This window comes from Rattus norvegicus, chromosome 14 (assembly GCF_036323735.1).
Source record: "Rattus norvegicus strain BN/NHsdMcwi chromosome 14, GRCr8, whole genome shotgun sequence".
In the NCBI taxonomy this organism is placed as follows: domain Eukaryota; kingdom Metazoa; phylum Chordata; class Mammalia; order Rodentia; family Muridae; genus Rattus; species Rattus norvegicus.
The window spans coordinates 83,470,190-83,490,063 of NC_086032.1; the positions used below are offsets into that span (position 1 = coordinate 83,470,190).

A 19,874-nucleotide genomic window follows, 5' to 3' on the forward strand; every position below is an offset into this window, starting at 1 on the left:
GAGACTCTGTCTGAAATTCAATGCCCATGAGGAAAAACACAATGAAATGAAACTATTTGAAGTATATATCTTTCTGTTTCGATAACTGATAATTACTGCTACAATGAAGATACAGCTCATTCATTATGCTAAAAAGAGTTCCCATGTCTCACTATGTAGCTAGCCCTGGCTATCCTAGAACTTATGTAGACCAGGCTGTTCTTGAACTCACAGAGAACTGCCTGCTTCTGCCTTCCAAGGGCTGGGATTAAACGGTATACAACTGGACCAGCCATAGTTTACTTCTTTTAAATTTTACAGATATGTTTTTTTTGTTTGACTTTATCCTGACTTATAAAATTCATACCTCTATTTGCCTGTATCAGTTGTTTCTTTTTATGCAAATTGTAAATAATTTTCCAAAGACATCACAAATTTGCTTTTTCCTTGATGCAGTCATGACAACGGTGTTGTTTCTGTTTCCAGTTTGGAGTTCTTATGAGTGAGGCTGGAATGAATGCACACACACAAGCCTGTGTGTGGCTGTATGTCCTTGTTTCTCTTGCTTAAACGCCAGGAGTAAGATGGCTGCGTCGTATCCTCAGCCCGTGTTTGAGAAGCTGCTGTCCCACACACCTGAGACTGTTATTTTGGCCTTTGGTTTGGTTTTCCTCAGTGTGCCTCAACGATGTTACTCTCGCTGTACAATACAAAGTCACTGAGCCGCTAACGGCCTCTGATCTGTTGAACCTAGCCAGTAAAATGTTAAAGTCATATATATGGTGTGTTTCAGATCTGTAGTTCATTTTGTGATTCTCGCCTTAAGAAAACAAGACAAACAGCCAGGCAGTTTAACCCCAGAAGTCGGAAGGCAGAGACAGGTAAATCTTTGAGTTCTAGGCCAGCCTGATCTACAGAGCAAGCTCCAGGGCAGCCAGGCCTACACAGAGAAACCTTATCTTGAAAAACCAACCAAACAAATAAACAAACACTTTCTATATTTCCCTTCCTCATTATACTTATGGTTTTCTTTAAATCTGTGACTATACTTATAATAGCTTTCTTTTCACTTGTCTTATTGAGGCCTAATCTACATAAAATAAAAATCATTTGTGAATTCTGATAAACGTATACACATTAACAACCCAAATTAGCCTCTTTGTACTTGAGCCTCAGACAAAGCTTTCTAATCAGTTTCTGTCTTTACAGATCTTTCTGCAAAACATTGTGTCAGAGATCAACTTCTCATGTCTCCATGGAAGGAGCACTGTGGAACGGCTCTCCAGCAGAACTGTGAAAACTGTAAGAAATTAAAGTCTCGGAAGAAGCAGCAAGGATGATCCCCAGATGGACCGGTGTATACCGGTGTTCAGTGCTGACCTCCCCTGATGCCACTACGCCCAAAAGAAAGGCTGGAGGGGACACTAAAGGAGACAAAGCCAGGGTGAAGGACGAGCCTCAGAGAAGATCTGCAAGGTTTGTCTGTTAAACCTGCTTCTCCAAAGCTAGAGCCCAGGTCTAAAACGGCCCCTGCAGAGAAGGGAGAGAAGGTTCCCAAGGGGAGGAAGGGGAAAGCAGACGCAGGTAAGCTGCGAATAATCCTGCAGAAAATGGAGACTCCAAAACAGAGCAGGCACAGAGAGCAGAAGGCACTGGAGATGCCAAGTGATGTGTGTGCATTTTTGATGGCCGTGTACTTCTGGTGACTGTACAGTTTGAAATACTATCTTTATCAAGTTTTATAAAAACGCAGAATTTCATTTTACTTTTTTCTAAAACTATATTAACTATATTGTTAATAACTATATTGTTAGCACACAGAACACTTCACTGATGTGTCACTAACAAAAATATCACTCAAGCTGTATTGAGGACAGAAAACTGCTTTCCTTGATAATTTTGAAAGGCTCCTGTTGGCTTCCAGGAGAGACATCACAAAAGGCCTTGTGGTCTGGGAAAACTCTCAATTCATTTTTATATCCTCTTCCCATGTAGCAGCACCTCTCTCCTTTCACCCATCTGGCCCGGATGAGCTCTGTGCATAGCATCACTGTAATCCTGCAGCCCCTCTTTGGCTCGCACTTGGGAGGCAGCAACAGTCTCCAGGATATGAGAGGCAAGTCAGGAAGATCTGAGTCTACTGTGCCCCCTACCTAGCACTGCTCCCTAGCACTGAGGGTGAAATGCCCTCACAGGATCCTGTGTTTGAACAGCTGGTGGTCTTGTTTTGGGAGGTTTTGGGGTCTGGCTGGCAGAGTAAGAGTTATAGCCTGGCCCTCCTCTTAGTCTTTCTTCCTTTCTTTTCTTCCTTTCTTCCTTTCTTCCTTTCTTCCTTCCTTCCTTCCTTCCTTCCTTCCTTCCTTCCTTCCTTCCTTCCTTCCTTTCTTTCTTTCTTTCTTTCTTTCTTTCTTTCTTTCTTTCTTTCTTTCTTTCTTTCTGCTTCTTGGTCCATCAAATGTGAGGAACTGCAGAATATCCCACACCACCACAGACGACATCCTTGGACACTTCAAGCCAAATAAACCTCAGCTCCCTTAAGTCGTCTTCCTTAGCAACTGGGCCACAGTTATGGGAAACACTAACTGATCTAGCCGAGGAAGCATCACTGCTATTCAGGGAAGCTGGTACTGTCCTCACCTCTAGCCCCAGGACTGTGAAGCAGAGACCATTTCAAGGAAATTAGGTAACAGCTAAAAAGAGACTGGTCGGCTTACTGGAGACTCAGGTAGAAGACACTGTAAAATGATTCTTTTATGGGGAAACAAATCAGGAAACAGGTCACGTTTCTGGGGTCAGAGCAATTTTGAAACATAAAACCCAGAAGCATCCCTTCCAATGAGTCCAACCATGACTGAACTAGACTACTAACTTGTGATTGTGGGGCAGGGGCACTGTTAAACAGTAATTCAACCACTAGCAGTTAGCTGAGTAAATGTAAATTCTGAGTGTGGTCTCTTGCAACGAGACAGAGGAAAGCCTGGCTAAACTACTTTCATTCCAGTACACCTTTAATCCTAGAGTTTAGGGGAGAGAGAGACAGGTGGCTTTCATAGAAAGCTCCAGGCCAACCAATGGAACATAGTGAGTCTATGTCTGAACACAAGACCAATACCACCGCTGACAATAACAGAACAACCCAGTATTCCCCCAGAGAAAGTGCTGCAGATGAACAGTCCATTTGACTACAATGATCTAGCCAGTCGGTAAACAAATAAACAGTAATAATCAGCACTAATGAGTAGGGAAGAGACTAAAACTAGAGTTATTACTTTATGTAAAGGTCAAATTTCTAACAGAAAGCTGTGAGGCATGCAAAGAAACCATGGCCTGACTTGGAAACTGTGCCAAAGTGAGCAGATGTCAAATAAAACACAGGACTTCAAGACCCATTGTAGATGTTCTCAAAGAACTAAAGGAAAGGGGTTATATAAGTAAGTAAAATACAATGACCTTCCATTAAATAGATGACATCAGTAAAAAGATAAACACCCCTAGCCAAATGCTAGTTCTGGAGATGACGGACGTGAGAAATTCCCTGGAAAGTCCAGCGATGAGCTGAGCTGACAAAGAAAGGGAAGAGCAAGCCTGTAGTAGACCAACACGAAGTAGGATATTAAAAAAGAAAGCAGATTGGAAGACGAGTGGCAAATATTTGGGAGATCCACCAGATTACAGAAGTGCTATAGCATACCCGGTAGAGGCAGGGATTAGGAGAAATATGCAGATGCAAAAGAAGCACCAGACAATGAACGACAAACAGTTAGCAGATGTTTTTGCAGGCATAAAAAGTTCCTTAAAAGGTTTAGGAGCAAAATGAAACAAAACAGAACAAGAACTTAAAAGCCTAGAGGACAAATCGAAAGGTTTTCATCAGTAATGAGGAAGATCTGTGGAAATATCTACAGGAAAATAAAGAAAGACAAGAAGCAACAGGCTGAAAAATGACTTATGGACGCGGTCCTTTAGGAAGGAAGGATCCAAAAGGACAGGGCTGTCACAGGAGTTGACACTCCAAGAGAACTGCTGACCCTGCAGCCCCAGGGAAGAAAGTGCAGGGCGACGTGGATAATGGGCAGATGTGGGCCGAGGAAACAGTGACACTAACTACCCTGATTTTGTGCAGTCCCTAGGCTCGTGTATAAGTTTGTGGGTTTGCTGCATTTTGTTTTGATGGTTTTTTGAGACTGGGTTTCTCTGTGTGGACCTGGCAATCCTAGAGCTCACTTTGTAGACCAGACTGGCCTTGAACTCACAGAGATATGCCTGCCTCTCCCAGACGTGAGCCATCCAGTGAGTTTTTGTTTTTTATAAACAAGTTTTAAAAATAAAATAATAATAAATTTTAATAGAAATTTCAAGAGTATATAGGAAAAACACTATGTACACTACATGAATGCATATAAGCTGAATGTTGTTATAAATAAGTTAAAAGGTTTTTAAAGTTTATAAAACTAAAATGTTAAAGTAAACTAATTGATCATCCAAAGAGGAAAAAATCTTTTTACTAAATCTAGAGTAGTCTGAGTGTAGCATGTCAGTCAGCAGTCTGCAGAAGGGTGACGGTGGTCACTCACAGCTCAGGCACTGACACATGAAGGGCAGCCTGCAGCCTGGCACGCTCCTTTGTGGAATGGAAACCCACCATTCTAAAATGCACCACACCATTTCTCACTGCACCTCATGTTCAGATACAGAGACAGCCAGCACCATGCCGTAACTGCTTCGGCTTCAGTGCGGTCATCTCCGGGTGTAGCTGGTTATAATAAGTCATTCCATGCTGTCAGGTCTGTTGTCGCTACCTCACCTGGGTTTGAAGTACATTCTGTAATAGTCATACAACAGTGAGACCACCTAACAAGAGTTTCATCAGAGTGGATGCCCATCTTCAGCAATACTGAAACAAGCAAGCAAACAAACAAAAACCTTAAGCTAAAAGCAGGAGCCCCAGTTATTTTAACAATCCAAAGAAAACAAAGAATATTGCTAAATCTGTTCTTGAATTCAAATTTCAAAAGCAGTATAAATGCATATTTTTCTTTCTTCTATTAAATGAATTAAAATAAATTATATAAAATATGCAGTAATATATAGTTTTATTTAAAATACAAATAAATGTGTTTATACTGCACAGGAGAGCTGTGCCGGTTAGAGAAGACAGTCCTCATGTAAGATAAGCTGAGCTCAGAAAGGCTAATGTCACTGCTGTCTCCCACATGACAGGAAAGCAGAAGAGGGCTTTGGAGGGAGGGGTGGGAAGGGGGAGGCCAAGAGTGAAGATGAGCAGCACACAGTGAAACGCACTCACAAACGTCACCGTGAAGCCAATACCTTGCATGCTCATTAAAGTTAATTAATGGAGAAGAGAGGCACTGGCAGTTGGGAAGATGGTTCAGCAGGCAAAATGCTTGTCCTCCCTAACAAAACTATATGGGAGCCCATACATGTGAGCCCAGAGCTCCTGCAGTGTTAGGGAGGAGAATTCCCAGAAATTCGTGAACCACTGGCCGGGGGTACATAGCATCAATGACAAGAGACCTCACCCCAAACAAAGCAGAAGGGGGACTGACATCCAATATTAATATTGTCCTTAACCTCCACAAAAGTGCCATGGCACACACACGTCACTCACACACACACACACACACACACACACACACACACACACACACTCAGTACCTGTATACACACACAGAGAGAAAGAGACATTAAAGAAAAAAGGCACTAGGAAAAAAGTTGCACTTAGCTAGGGAACAGGCATGGCTACAGAGTAAAGCAGGGACAATGGTTTACTTTTACCATTAACCAGAATATATATAAAGCAGTAATATGAAAAGAGGAAGAATCTGGATCTGTATAAGGGCAACACAGAAATATCACACTGGAATTAAACTACTTTGTGGTTGAAACGGACACCGATTGATTCACACACACACACACACACACACACACACACACACACACACACAGTGTTTGTGTGTGTGTGTGTGTGTGTGTGTGTGCAGAAGTCTCTGGGTTAAATTCCCGGTACTGCAAACAAACAAACAAACAAACAGACAAAATCAACATACTCCTTTTTTAAAAACTCAGTTCTTTGAGGGTTGCATACAGTAAGTGTGATTCACCTTCCTCAGACTCCTCATATCTGCCTAACCCTGCTTCCCTTTCCACCCAACTGTGCTTTTTTCCTCCCCATCAAAGACCGTTTGTGTTGCCCAAATCTGCAATCAACATACTCTTAAATATTTAAATATATCAGAGAGAAAGCAGAAAATACTGGGAGGCAAATTAAAATGAAAACTGCAAAGCTCACACAACTAACACATGGCTCATGGGAAAAGTCAGGGCTGCGCGTGCAACAGAAATCTCACGCCTTTAATGTATAAATGTGTGGCCTGCCGAAATGTGCCTGTCGTTTTATCTTTTACCTAAGAGAGACAACAAACTAAAAGGCAAACAGAACCAGGTGCAGGGTAAGGGTATCTTCTGTGACACACTGTCCCTGAGCTGTCTCCTACACATGAAAATGTCCGGAAAGCACAAAGATGAGATTCTTTAACGCCACCTTCATGACGACCCAAAATGACCACACCTGAGACAACCCCACAAAGTACTTTTTTCCTTTGGCAGCAGACAACCTAAATCTCATACAATCAATGCTGTCGCCTAGTCCCTCGCCCCCTTCTTTTTTTAAAGACCTTTTCCTGGTAGTTTATCCTCTGTATCTCAGTCATTTCTGTAGTTGCTGGATCAAAGTTCCCTTGTGTCCAGTATGATCCTAGTAACTCAAGGGGAAGTACAAAAAATGCAAGAGATGCTCAACTTGGAACCCGAAACGTGATCTCCAGCTGAGGAGCTGCCTGGGTTTTCACTTCCCCAGTACCACAACCAGGAACCCGTCTCTGGATGCCAGTTCTCCCACCCTGCAGGCAGAAGTCCCCTCTTCTTTACCCTTTCCTGCACTTGGATGTGAGAACTGGGCAGTCTCTAGACTCTAACTATGTCAGAACTCCAGGGTTTAAGTTTCTCTCATCTTTTTCTCATTTAAGACATTGGTCCCATTAAACCATCTGAGGTTGAAAATCAACAGCTAAAAATAGTTACTATGTCATCTGACAGGTTCAAGTCTTCTGTCACGGGTTGTTGTTTATTTAGTGTGGTTTCTTTTCCCTTTTCTCCTCCTCTCCGTGCCTTCTTTCTGCACTGCTCCCACATGTTTTGGAACCCATCTGACAAATGTGTCTGCATTCCTACCCGCTGTACTTTCTTTTGGGGAAGAGAATCCTTTGATCCCCTCTGATGGTCCGAATGAGACCACCTGAGAGGTCAGAACTAGATCACCCTTTCCAACTCAGCTACACTTGCATGACTTGCATGCTCTCTCCAGGAAGCCACCGACTACCTCAAACACTGTCTGCTATTCTAATCTTGTATGTAAATTAGATTGTGGTATGGGATTTGATTAGAACTAGAATGAAAATTAGTATCTGTGGAGCTGGAGAGAGGGCTCAGGAGAGGTGCTAAAGGCTAGGCTCAGAACCAAAATTATCTGTGGACTGGGGAGATGGCTCAGTAAGTAAACTGCTTTCTGCACAAACATGAGGACTGAAGTTCAGATCCCTTAAACCCATGTAAAAGTTAGGCAGGCATGGTGGCCCATCTGAAATCCCAGTCCTGGGAGGCAGACAGGGAATCCCCGAGCCAGCTAGCTAGCTGACTAGCTGATTGGCAATCTTTGAGTGCAACTGAAAAATCCTGCCTCAGTCAATAAAACTGATTACAACTGTGGAGACACACATCAACTCTGGACACACACACCAACATACACAAGTATTCATTCTGCTGGCTAGATTTTAAGACAGCTCAATACACACTTGAGCCATCCAAGAGGAGAGAACTCCAATGTCTTCCTAAGACCAGGCTGCAGTCAAGCTTGTAGGACATTTTCTTAATTAGTGATTGATGTGGGAGGGCCCAGCCCACCGTGGGTGGTGTCATGAGTGAGTTGGTGGTCCTGAGTTCTATAAGAAAGCAGGCTGAACAAGCCATGAGGAGCAAGCCCGTAAGAAGTACTCCTCCATGGCCTCCTGTCTCCATGTTCCTGCCCTATTTGAGTTCTTTCCCAACTGCCTTTGATGATGAACCATGATATAAAGTGAAATAAACCCTTTCCACCAAGGTTGCTTTTAGTCATGGTGTTTCATAATATCTAAGATACCCATGCATATGTGAACACACACACACACACACACACACACACACACACACACACACACACGAACTACATGGTCTCAGTATGGATGTTTTGCTTTGCTTTTGAGATAGGGTCTCACTATGTAGCCCTGGCTGACCTGAAATTCAATATACAAAGCAGGCTGGCCCCAGACTCACAGAGCTCCTCTGTCCCTGTCTCCCAAATGTTGAGATGAAGTGTGATTGCATGTGATGCCATCACGCTTGGCTCAATATGCTTCGTCAGAAAAGGTGGCTCTCAATAACCTTCTCGATTCTAACGCCACGTTATATCTAAGCTGTAGCTGCGAGAGCAAGAAAATGGGAAGTCTATACATCCAGATCTATATTTGGTTATCCAAGATCCAAAAGTAAAAAAATACTATAGCATCTACATAGTTTTACAACTATCACTTAAAAACAATCCTTGTTCAGAAGAATAGATATTATATTCTATATGCCCCCCTCTATGCCCTGCCTCCATGGGTTGGATTCAGGGTCTCCTGACATCCTGTCCCCTTAGTGCTTTTCTTCTGCTGCTACACCACTTCCAGTGGCCCCACTCCTTTCTGCCTTGCTATACTCAAGTCCTTACTTCTGTGGGGCTCTTGCACAAAACTGGGATCAACTATTGAAATTTAATCATTTAGAGCCACATCCAAATAGAGAGGTGAGGTGGCTTTCATTAGAGTATGTCTTCTTCCTCATTTCAGAGTTAGGACATGAAAAGAACAAATTGTCAAGTTTTTAGAGGATTCCAATAAATTTCAGGATGAACTCATAAAAGTCAAAGTTTCTCCTATCCCTCACCTACCAAGTGTATGATAGTTTTGGTTTGTTGCTCTATAATATCTATAAAGACTAGAACTGAGGCTGAAGATAAATTTGTTTTTACTCATTTAGGTCACAGAGTATATACTGTAGGATCCACCTTCCAGACTGTTGTGGTTTGAATGAGAATGGCCTCCATAGGCTCATACATTTGAATGCTAGGTCTCCAGTTAGTGGAACTGTTTGGGAAGGATCAGGAAGGTCTTTTATAGGTGTGGTCTTGTTGAGAGAGAAGTATCACTGGAGGTGGGCTTTGAGGTTTCAAAAACTCAGGCCAGAGCCTGAGTTAGGACATGAAAAGAACATGAAAGTTTCTTTCTCCTATGTGCTTGCAGATAATATGTAAGCTCTTAGCTACTGCTCCAGCACCATGTTTTGGACATAATGGAAATAGGATAACCCTCTGAAACTGTAAGCTGGACAGTTAATGTTTTCTTTTATAAACCACCTTGGCCATGGTGTTTCTTCACTGCAATAGAATAGTAACTTCAACAACATCCCACCCTAAACAGGACTACACTTGTGATGCCCACAGGTACAAATGGAATTTCCTTACCTGTCTTGCCAACGGTATAAAGAAGTATACGATGAAACCGACCTATTACAGGCTCTAGGAGATTATACAGCAAAGGGATGAAAACCCAGCTCTATTATTTTTTTCTGATTTGCAGACAGGGTTTCTGTGCAGCCCTAGCTATGTTGGACCCACTCTGCAGACCAGGCTGACCTGGAACTCAGAGATCCACTGGCCTCTGACCTCCAAGGGCTGGAATTAAAAGCCCTGCATTACTATACTCTGCTATTTTTCTTTTTAAAAAATTATTTATTGTGTCATTCTCCATGTGGTAGGCTGAATCACTTGACTCTTTTCTGATTAATGGATCTGTTGATTCTGTTCTGACTTGACCCACTGGGCTGTTTATCAAACCAAAGTGTTCTGTAACACTAGATTATAAGCCTAAGTGAGTTACTTTTTGTCTTGCTTGTGAAATTGGTATCCAGATAACAACCGACCACCACAACCACATTATATAACTAAGACGGGCCTTGAACTCTCGATCCTCTTGATTAAACTTCACAACTGGGATGCCAGTGTGCGCCATCCTGCCTAGATTCTAAGCCAATTTTTTATGTACTTTATGTCTTGAACACCCCCTCCCCATTAGTAAGGGATCTATTGACTAAAGAAGGAAGAGGCAGTTCATTAACTGGAAGCCAAACTTGGAGGTTCCTCCAGAACAGGGAATTCATTTACTACTCCTTCGTAAACTGTAAATTGTAAACAGGAAAAGATTCTCCTGTTAAAAACTTTTTTTTTTTTGGTTCTTTTTTTCGGAGCTGGGGACCGAACCCAGGGTCTTGCGCTTCCTAGGTAAGCGCTCTACCACTGAGCTAAATCCCCAGCCCCCTGTTAAAAACTTTTAAGGAGGACTTGATTTAGTAAAACTCATGCTCTGGGATAGCACAACCCAGGGCACACTATTAACTGTCCCACAGGTCAGATCAAATTAAATCTTTGGGTCCGATACTCTTAGAAATCCGGGGCTGGGGATTTAGCTCAGTGGTAGAGCGCTTACCTAGGAAGCGCAAGGCCCTGGGTTCGGTCCCCAGCTCCGAAAAAAAGAACCAAAAAAAAAAAAAAAGAAAGAAAAGAAAAGAAAAGATAATTCCATTTAAATCCAAATACAGACCCTACTGAGAAAATTCTTGGGCAGTAGCTTATTCAAGCACACCATTCTCCAACGTAACACTCAGTGGTCCCACAGAAAAGCCTCTGGAAAATAGCCCCATCACAGGATCTCAATACAAGTGAAGTTGTTGTCTCCATCTGTTTCTTTCTTTCTTTTTTTTTTTAGCTCTTGTCTTTATAAGCCTATTATTTAACAAACATTGCTCCCCAGAAGGGGTGCACCGTTCCTGGAGATACTGCAATACCAGGTCGATGCGTGGAGTGGATGGAGCAAGCTCCTATTCCAACTCCTAGTACCAAAAATCCATTTAATATATTGTCCTCAGATATTAAACTGATAAGAACAGAGACTACACTTGATCTTAGCCAAAAGGCCGAGAAGCGATCCATCTGTTTTTATAGTCCAGAAATTCTACACTTTATTCAAAACCAGCTAAATATTTTACTGTTTTAATTTTAAAGACATCTTACTTTACATACCATTTTACCCATACAGATGACTTATCTTTAAATGGAAGAACTCCAAAACTCAAGAAGCTATCCAGTATGCCTGGATAGTATTGCCTTTGGGATTTAGGGACAGTGTACTTATGTGGTAATGCTTTAGCTCACAATTTTAAAATGGAATCCTGTTTAAATACAGTGATAATGAGTTACTAATATTGATATTACCACTACGATAGATCAGTCTACTATATCATAGCTACTTTTTCCTTCTCTGTTCTTCTTCTCCTTCCTCATATATGTGTGGCTGTGTGTAAGGAGATTGTGTGGGGGGCGGGTGGGGGGGGCGGGTAAACAGAGACAGAGTCACTCTGTAGTGTGACTGGCTGGCCTGGAACTTGCTCCACAGATGAGCCTGGTCTCAAATCTGTTTCTTCCTCTGCCTCCCAAGTGCTGATGTTATAGGTATAAGACACTATACCTTTAATTTCCTTACTGATCCCTTTCAAAAAGGCCAACATGTAGGATTCTTACCCTAGAAGCCTGCACACTGGCCCCCAGTAGAAAGCAGGCTATCATTTTGTTGTCTAACCCCAAGTCCATGAGACATCTTTGAGGGTTTCTAGGCATGAAAGTTTTTTGCTGAATATGGTCCTAAATGATATCAAACCAGTGAGAAGCATTAAAGGGGATAGACACAGCCTCTCTGCTGGACTAAGAGCATCAAATGGCATTCGACCAACTGAAGACCACACTAAGTTACACACCTCCATTTTTAGGTCTTCCAGTTCCTAGAGACTTTCATGCTTTTTCTATATGGAATGGCAGGTTTGACTTTAGGAATTTTAGCTTATAAACTGACACATCCCAAGACCGATGATCTCTATAGACAGTTAGACTTAGTGGACCAGTGATCGCCAAGCTATTTAAAAGCAGGAGCTATTTACACTAATTTAAAGTGTTAAACTCCGCTAGTTTAAAAGGCTTACAGATTAACTTTGGGATAACATATGAAGCTAGAAACTTAACCAAGTTCAGAGAGTTTCAGACATCAAGGGGCATCACCAGCTTACCAGAAAACTGAGAACATATCAAGCCCTGTATGTGAGCTAAGGCTTGAAATTCAACTCCCCTGCTCCCAACTTTGTCTCCTCTAGATTGTCAATATATAGAGATCACTAAACCTTTTCCAGTCAATCATACTTAAAAATATGCTTCTGGATAGTTCCAAGGCTGGCCGTTTACAGATGAGAGTAGTTTTACAAAAGCCATTAAAGGGGTGGGCTGATGCTATAACTGCCGACCATGATACCATAGAAGCAAATGTCCTTCCTCCTATCCCCTGGTCCCCAAAGCAGGATTCCATTGCCCTTACTCAGGCCCTACAGTCAGGCCAAGGAAAGATCTTTTTTTTTAAATTTATTTTATTTATATGAGTAGACTGTGGTTGTCAGACACACCAGAAGAGGGCATCAGATCCCATTACAGATGGTTGTGAACCACCATGTGATTGCTGGGAATTGAACTCAGGTCCTCTGGAAGGGCAGTCAGTGCTCTTAACCGCTGAGCCATCTCTCCAGCCCCAGGAAAGATCTTAAGCAGCCACATAGACTTGATGTAAGGATTCTGACTACTGTATGTTCATAGTGTCTGGAAGAGAATGCTACTGGTTGGAAGTTATCCATCAGTACAGTCCTCTACACAAGTCAAATAACTTACTACGGGGTTGGGGATTTAGCTCAGTGGTAGAGCGCTTGCCTAGGAAGCGCAAGGCCCTGGGTTCGATCCCCAGCTCCGAAAAAAAGAACCAAAAAAAAAAAAAAAAAAAAAAAACTTACTACAAGGAGGCTGGATTCTTAGCAAGCCAAAGTAATAATACGTCAGATAAGACTGCAAAGCATGCAGCCAAAACCCAAGTTCTCACAGAGGATCCCACACAACCGCATAAACTAATAATCTTAGTCCCAGATTTTCTTCACCTAATCAGAACGCCAAGAGACCTTGATCAGGTGTACAAAAATGGAGTAAGTGGGGATTCTGTATCAATCAGACAAGCTATTTCACAGATAGACCAAAGACTGACTGCAGAGGCTGGTCAACAGAAGATTATTAAACACCTGAATAAAGCCACTCACCAGAGAAGGCATGTCCCTAAGGACCTAAGAAAAAGCTACTTTCTTATAAAAAGCCCTTATAAAACTGTTTAAGAGGTGTTTACAGCTATCAGATTTGCATACAAAATAAGCGTTGTGCCTCCACAATTTGTAAAGCCTCTCTCATACCTGGGTACCTTGTAAGGGGAAGTTGGCTATTAGACTTTACTCAAACGCCTCCTAAAGCTGGATAGAAACATGAATCAGTGTTCACGGGTATTTTTATTATTATTAATTTTGATTACAAGTGTTTTTATAGGATGGATATGTCTTCCCTACTAGAATAAAAAGGCTGTAGAGGTATCCAATGCCTCTTCTAAATGCATCTTTTTTTTTTTTTTTTACCTTTTTTTTTTTTCGGAGCTGGGGACCAAACCCAGGGCCTTATGCTTGCTAGGTAAGCGCTCTACCACTGAGCTAAATCCCCAACCCCTAAATGCATCTTACTTAGGATGTCCTTGCTAGGTGATAAGGGGCCTTCTTTTGTTGAAAATGTAACCTTCCTACAACCCTTGGGATAAACTATAAACTACATTCTGCCTGGTGTTCCCAGTCCTTAGGAAGAGTGAAAAATGTCAACCACTACTTAAACAGGCTTTAGACACACTAGTCCAGGAAACTCAGGACCCTGAGTTAAGCTATCACCTATTGCCTTCTTGAGACTATGAGCCATCACAAACATTTGCCGAAAATTAAACCCTTTCCAGATGCTGTACAGAGGTTAAGATGCTTCTTAACCATTTTTTCTTTTGCTTGAAAACAAACCACACTTGTCATACTCTATAATATACTGTTAATCTAGAAAAAACCCTACATGTTCTTTTAGAGTATAGAAACAAACTCTTGGGGGTGGGAATTTAGCTCAGTGGTAGAGCACTTGCCTAGGAAGTGCAAGGCCCTGGGTTCCGTCCTCAGCCTGGGGGTGTGGTGGGGGACAAAATAAAAACAAAGTCTTGCGGTATCCTATATGGGCTGCACAAAGAGAACCAGAAGATCTATGAAAGGATTATACCAATGCTGGCTTCTACCATGTTGGGAGCTATTAGTCACTATTGGTCCATGTATTTGATAAACTGTTGTCTACATTTTCTAGACTCTGTCAATTCCAAGTCAAGCTGATATGTTGCCTGCAGTTTTGAATCTATATTAGATGCCTGATGGAAATACTACGTCACGCTGGAAAAAGGCATTCCATTCCTCTAATAGATAAGGCAAACAGCCCCAAATCAGTCCTGAAGCGATTCTGGAGGACAAGCCTCTTCTCTTCCCGACTCCCTTAGGATTACAGAGAGAGAAAATCTCAAGGAGGAAACGAAGTAGAAATAGGGTGTCCTCTTAGGGACAAGAGACACAGGTTCTCACAGCCCTAATCCACAATTTCACAGACCTGTAACCGACCGAGAGTCTCTTTCCTCTCTTGCTAATATGTGCCGGTCCCTTGTCTCCTTATCACAGAAGGAAAAACAGCAGCAAACCACTGGATCCAGGGTACGTCCAGAGAGCTGCAGCAGCAAAACGGTCACTTATCTGTTTACACCAAAGAAACAGACCATACAGAGACTGTGTGTGTGTGTGTGTGTGTGTGTGTGTGTGTGTGTACACGCGTGTGCGCTCAGAGATCAAACTCAGGATTTTGCGCATCTAGGCAAGTGTTCTACCATAACTAAAGTCCTAGAAGAGATTTCCTCAAACATCCATCCTCCTATCTACTGAAAACGACCAGAGTCCAGATCATTCCAACAACTCACATACAATGCCTGCTCTTCTCTGCTGTTGGCGGCTGAATACCCTAGAATCAGCATCGCTCCTTGTTTCGTAGCCCCTTTTCTCTATCTAGCCAAAAAGACTGCCTGAAAATTAGATCTCTACATCTCAATTTTATTTCTAATCACTGATATTACAAACACACACATGGGCGCGGGGGACTGGAAGGAGACAGCTTTGTGGTAAAAGCTGCTCTTTCAGTGGACCTGGATTTGGTTCCTAACACTTGTAGCTCACAACTGTCTGTAAACCCAGTACCAGGAGGTCTGATGCACATGGTCTCTGCATGCATTACATGTATGTGCTGCACAAATGTTCACGCAGACAAAACAGCTACATATACAAAGTAAAAATAGATAACTCTTTCTTAAAAAAACTGGGTTGGGACATTAGTGATAAGGTGTATGTTTCGCATACATAAGATTCTGAGTTCAATCAATCCCCAGAAGCAAACGGAAAAAAATAAGGCATGGCTGAAAACTCAGGTAGAAGGATCTCCAGTCCAGCCTAGGCTACATAGTGAGTTAGTTTCAGGCAAGCCTGGGCTACACAGTAAGACCTTGTCGCAAAATACCAAAAATCTCAGCTTAACCTTCTACCTTAATATACTGAGGAAAAGGCTGAGCATGCTGGGCATCTTTTAGTTCAGCACTGGGAGGCAGAGGCAGACAGATCCTGTAATTTGAGACCAGTCTGATCTACACAGTGAGTTCCAGGGCGGACAGAGCTACACAGTGAGACCCTAGAAATAGTAAGATGTTTCAGTTTCTGTCATTCACATAGCCTCCAATATTCTCAGAACATAGACATGCTGGCTCTTCAGTTCCTTCTCAGAGCAGAAACTACATCGTATGCATCTTTGTTTTCCTCACAGCAAGGCATCTTTTTTGTTTTTGTTTTGTGTTTTGTGACAAGATCTTTCTACATGAATCTGGCTGTCCTGGAACTCACTATGTAGACCAGGCTAGTTTCGAACTCACAGACAGATCCACCTACCTATGGCTGCCATGTTCTGGGATTAAAGGCATGAGCCACCATTGCCTGGCCAAGACACCATTATTTTTTGGTTTTTGTTTGTTTTCAAGGTACCAATCTTAATACATTCCAGTAAAACGTAGCATGAGAAAGATCTCAGAGATCAATTTAGCTCAAACATCCTCCTGAATCATTAATTTTTGGTAACATTCTAAAGACAATCATCTATACTATTACCTTGAACAAAGGTATATGAATACACACACACACACACACACACACACACACACGTCTGTGTATGCATGTGAGAGACGTCAGCAGAGCTGGCGATGGGGAGCTAATCCCTTCACAAGGCAGCCAGATTTATCAAGTAGTTGTCATTATCAAAAAAGTCATCCTCCCTTGCTGGGCATCAATGGGAGGAGAGGCCCTTGGTTCTGTCAGGGTTCCATGCCCCAGTGTAGGGGAATGTCAGGGTGGGAGGTGGGAGGGAGTGGGTGGGTAGGTGAGGGAACACCCTCATAGAAGCAGGGGGAGGAGGAGGGGATAGCAGGTTTCTGGAGGGGAAACCAGGAAAGGGGATAACATTTAAAATGTAAATAAAAAAATCCAGTAAGAGAAAAAAACCCATCCTCAGGAGGTGGAAAATTGGAAGTCTCTGAAAAATGACTTGAAATAATATTCATGCAAGTGCTATACAAATTTGAAAACTATGCATATTCCACTCCTGCTACCATGAACCCAATATAAAGTAATGGAAAGCGCTGTCACACCTGCGAGGTATTTATTGTAATGCTATTTATAATAGGATTATCAGAAATTAACCTACACATTAGTCAACTCCCTGTCACTAAGAAATAGTTGGTTCTGATTTATAGCTTTGGAGGCCCCAGTTCCTGACTGATTGGCCCCACTGCGTTAGGCCTGTGACAAGACAGTACACCACAGTGGGAGTATGTGTCAGGACAAACTGCTCACGTTATCACCAGGAAGCAAAACAGAGAATGAAGAAGCTAATTTTCACAGACATGCTTCCATGGCCCCCAGACCTCTTACTAGGTTCCACTTCTTAAAAGGCTTCATCAGTTCTCAAGAGTGCAAGCCTGGGAGCCAAGCCTTTAAATATAAGTACTGGGGACATACTGTCATACACTCATGTTTGACTACCTAAATATTTAAAATTAGAGAAACGGCATGAACCTAAATGAACCAGTCATTAAACTTCACATATAAAGGCAAGGTAGAACGTATTTACAAAATCAGTGCTAAATAAAAATGAAATTATATATACCGTTATTGAAATAATATACAAATAAATGTATCAGTTGGAAAAGACTGAAAAGGATGGGGCATACAAAGTTAAAATTTGTACTGATGACATGAGGACAGTTGAATGATTTGAATTTTTAATTATTTTTTTTCTTGGTTCTTTTTTTCGGAGCTGGGGACCGAACCCAGGGCCTTAGCGCTTCCTAGGCAAGCGCTCTACCACTGAGCTAAATCCCCAGCCCCGAATTTTTAATTATTTTAATGTTGCTAATTGTACTGTTTTAAAAAGTTCTTTCAGGCTGTAGATATAGTTCAGTGGTGGACCATAAGCCTAGCATGAACGAGGCCTGGATTCAATTCTTACCACCGAAAGCAAGCAAAGAAATTAACCTCTTCCCTGCCTCTGCTCTGCTCACAACTGCGCCTTTCATACACTGTATCTTTATGCCTCTTGAAACCTCATAGACAAGACTAACTGAAGTATCTGAAAAAGATAAATGCCTTCATCCTCTGGCACTCTGAAAGACACACTGGATGTTCGGGAGACCCAGTCAGGAACTGTGGGTGTCACTCAGCAAGAAAGCCTCACACAGCCTGAGTCAGCACAGCCGGACAGGGCCAGGCTGGAGAAGTTTTTCAAAGCAGAGGAGACTGAAACACTATCCAAAAGGATGTGGGGAGTAAGGAGGCTACGGAAGCTGAACATCTGGGTTGTTCGGAAGAGGGACAGTGCCCAGTGCCACAGACAGTGAGCATGAGAGGAAAATGATGTTTGGCTAGAAGCTGAAATCCCATGTGAAGAGTAAAGTGGGGGACCTATGGGGGTGCAGGTCTTACATCGACAGGGACCTGTGGGTACTGTGGTGCTGTGGACGAGAATGCCCCCACAGGTTCATAGACTTGAATGCCTTGTCAGCACGGACAGCACTATTCGAGAAGAAATAGGCCAATTAGGAGGTGTGGCCTTGTTGGAGGAGTGTGCCACTGGGGTGGGCTTTGAGGTTCCAAAAGCCCACAGGTCTAGAGTCCTCTCTGCCTGTGGATCAGGGTGTAGCCAGCTCTCGGCTACTGCTCCAGTGCCTGCCTGCTGCCGCCATACTCCCCTGCCAAGATGGACGAAACCTCTGAAACTCTAAGCCGGCCCCAATTAAATGCGTTCTTTTAATGAGAGTTGCCTTGTCATGGTGTTTCTTCACAGGGACCAAGACAGTGTGCAGATCTGTACACCAGGGGTACTGTGAGGAACCTGCGTGTGCACATGGATGGGAAGCTCAATGTGAAGTCAGGAAGAAGACAAAGAGAAAAGAAACCGTGAGCTAAACAGAAAAGAGAAGCAAGTGGTGTGAGCAGCACAGTCAAAACATGACTTTTTCAAAGATACTGATTTGGGGAGAAAAAAAATAATAACAACAATAACAACAACAGGACTCACAGAGACAAACAACTACAGAAACATAACAGCGTTTGTCTATTGTGAAAACTTCATAAGTAACTCCAAGTATAGCTGAAAGCGGCTGAGAAAAAGGCCAGGTACAAATATACACATGTCTCATATATATATGTTTACTTATATATATATGTTTACTTATAAATATTTATGGTGGTCTTTATTTCTGTTCCCCATACCCCTATCCCAGTACTGAGGCAAACTGAAGCCGGTGCCTCCTATGTGCTTAGCACACTCCCCCATAGTTACCAAAACTTCTTCCCTGCACCTACTGTCCCCTTCCCTAGAGAAGGCCATAGAGTGTGCCTCTGTAAGCTCTGGAGTGAACTAGGATTTCTTTTCTTTAAGTATTTAAAAATCCTTTTCCTGTGTATATGTGTGTAGTACCCTCAGAGCCCAAAAGAGGGAGCTGAGCCCCCGTCTAAGGAAGGGTCCTAAACAAACATTTCTTAGGCAGTTTTCTAAACTGCGAAATGACTAAAAAATTGGATTCTTCTAAAATTAGCAACTTCTGTTCAATCTTTTGGCAATATAAATTGTTGACCTGTACATTTTTCTTTACCCTGACTCACTCCTTTCCAGTACTTGATTACTGATTCATAGAAGCCAAGAAAATTACTTCATATTACCAAATGCCATTCAATTGAATATGGTACACTTTATTGTGAATATGGTGAACAGCAATCAAGAAACAGTTATATGTCCCTCTAAAAAGAACTGTCCATAAAGCATCTCCATAAAATAATGAGAAGGAAATTTATGAAGTTAAGATATTTACTATACATTTGTTTTGGCAAATTACTTCTATGCAGATTGTATCTGTAGAATTCCTGCACATGGGTAAGGCAGGCGACTGTGCTGATTTCCACTACTCAGCAGGGAGATGAAAATTAAAACCACAGCAACTGCCACTGCGCACGCTCCCCGGAATGTTTATCCCAGCACGATGACATACGCTCAGCATACAAAATCTGTCTGATAAAATGACAGAGCTAACTGCACTCACACCCTCGGCCCAGCAGTTCCACTGCTACCGACCCGACTCCCTGCATCAGTGTGGATCTGACTGAGCACCACGTTCCCGAAGTCTCAG

At 42.4% G+C, this 19,874-nt stretch overlaps 1 protein-coding gene and 2 pseudogenes across 8 annotated transcripts in view; 1 reads left to right on the plus strand and 2 right to left on the minus strand.

The window, feature by feature from the left end:
- Positions 1-19,874, minus strand: part of Hormad2 (HORMA domain containing 2) — an 85,461-nt gene that overhangs the window by 31,635 nt on the left and 33,952 nt on the right. The window lies entirely within an intron of this gene.
- LOC103693146 (non-histone chromosomal protein HMG-17 pseudogene) lies at positions 254-1,648 on the plus strand (annotated as a pseudogene).
- LOC120096841 (U2 spliceosomal RNA) lies at positions 10,941-11,115 on the minus strand (annotated as a pseudogene).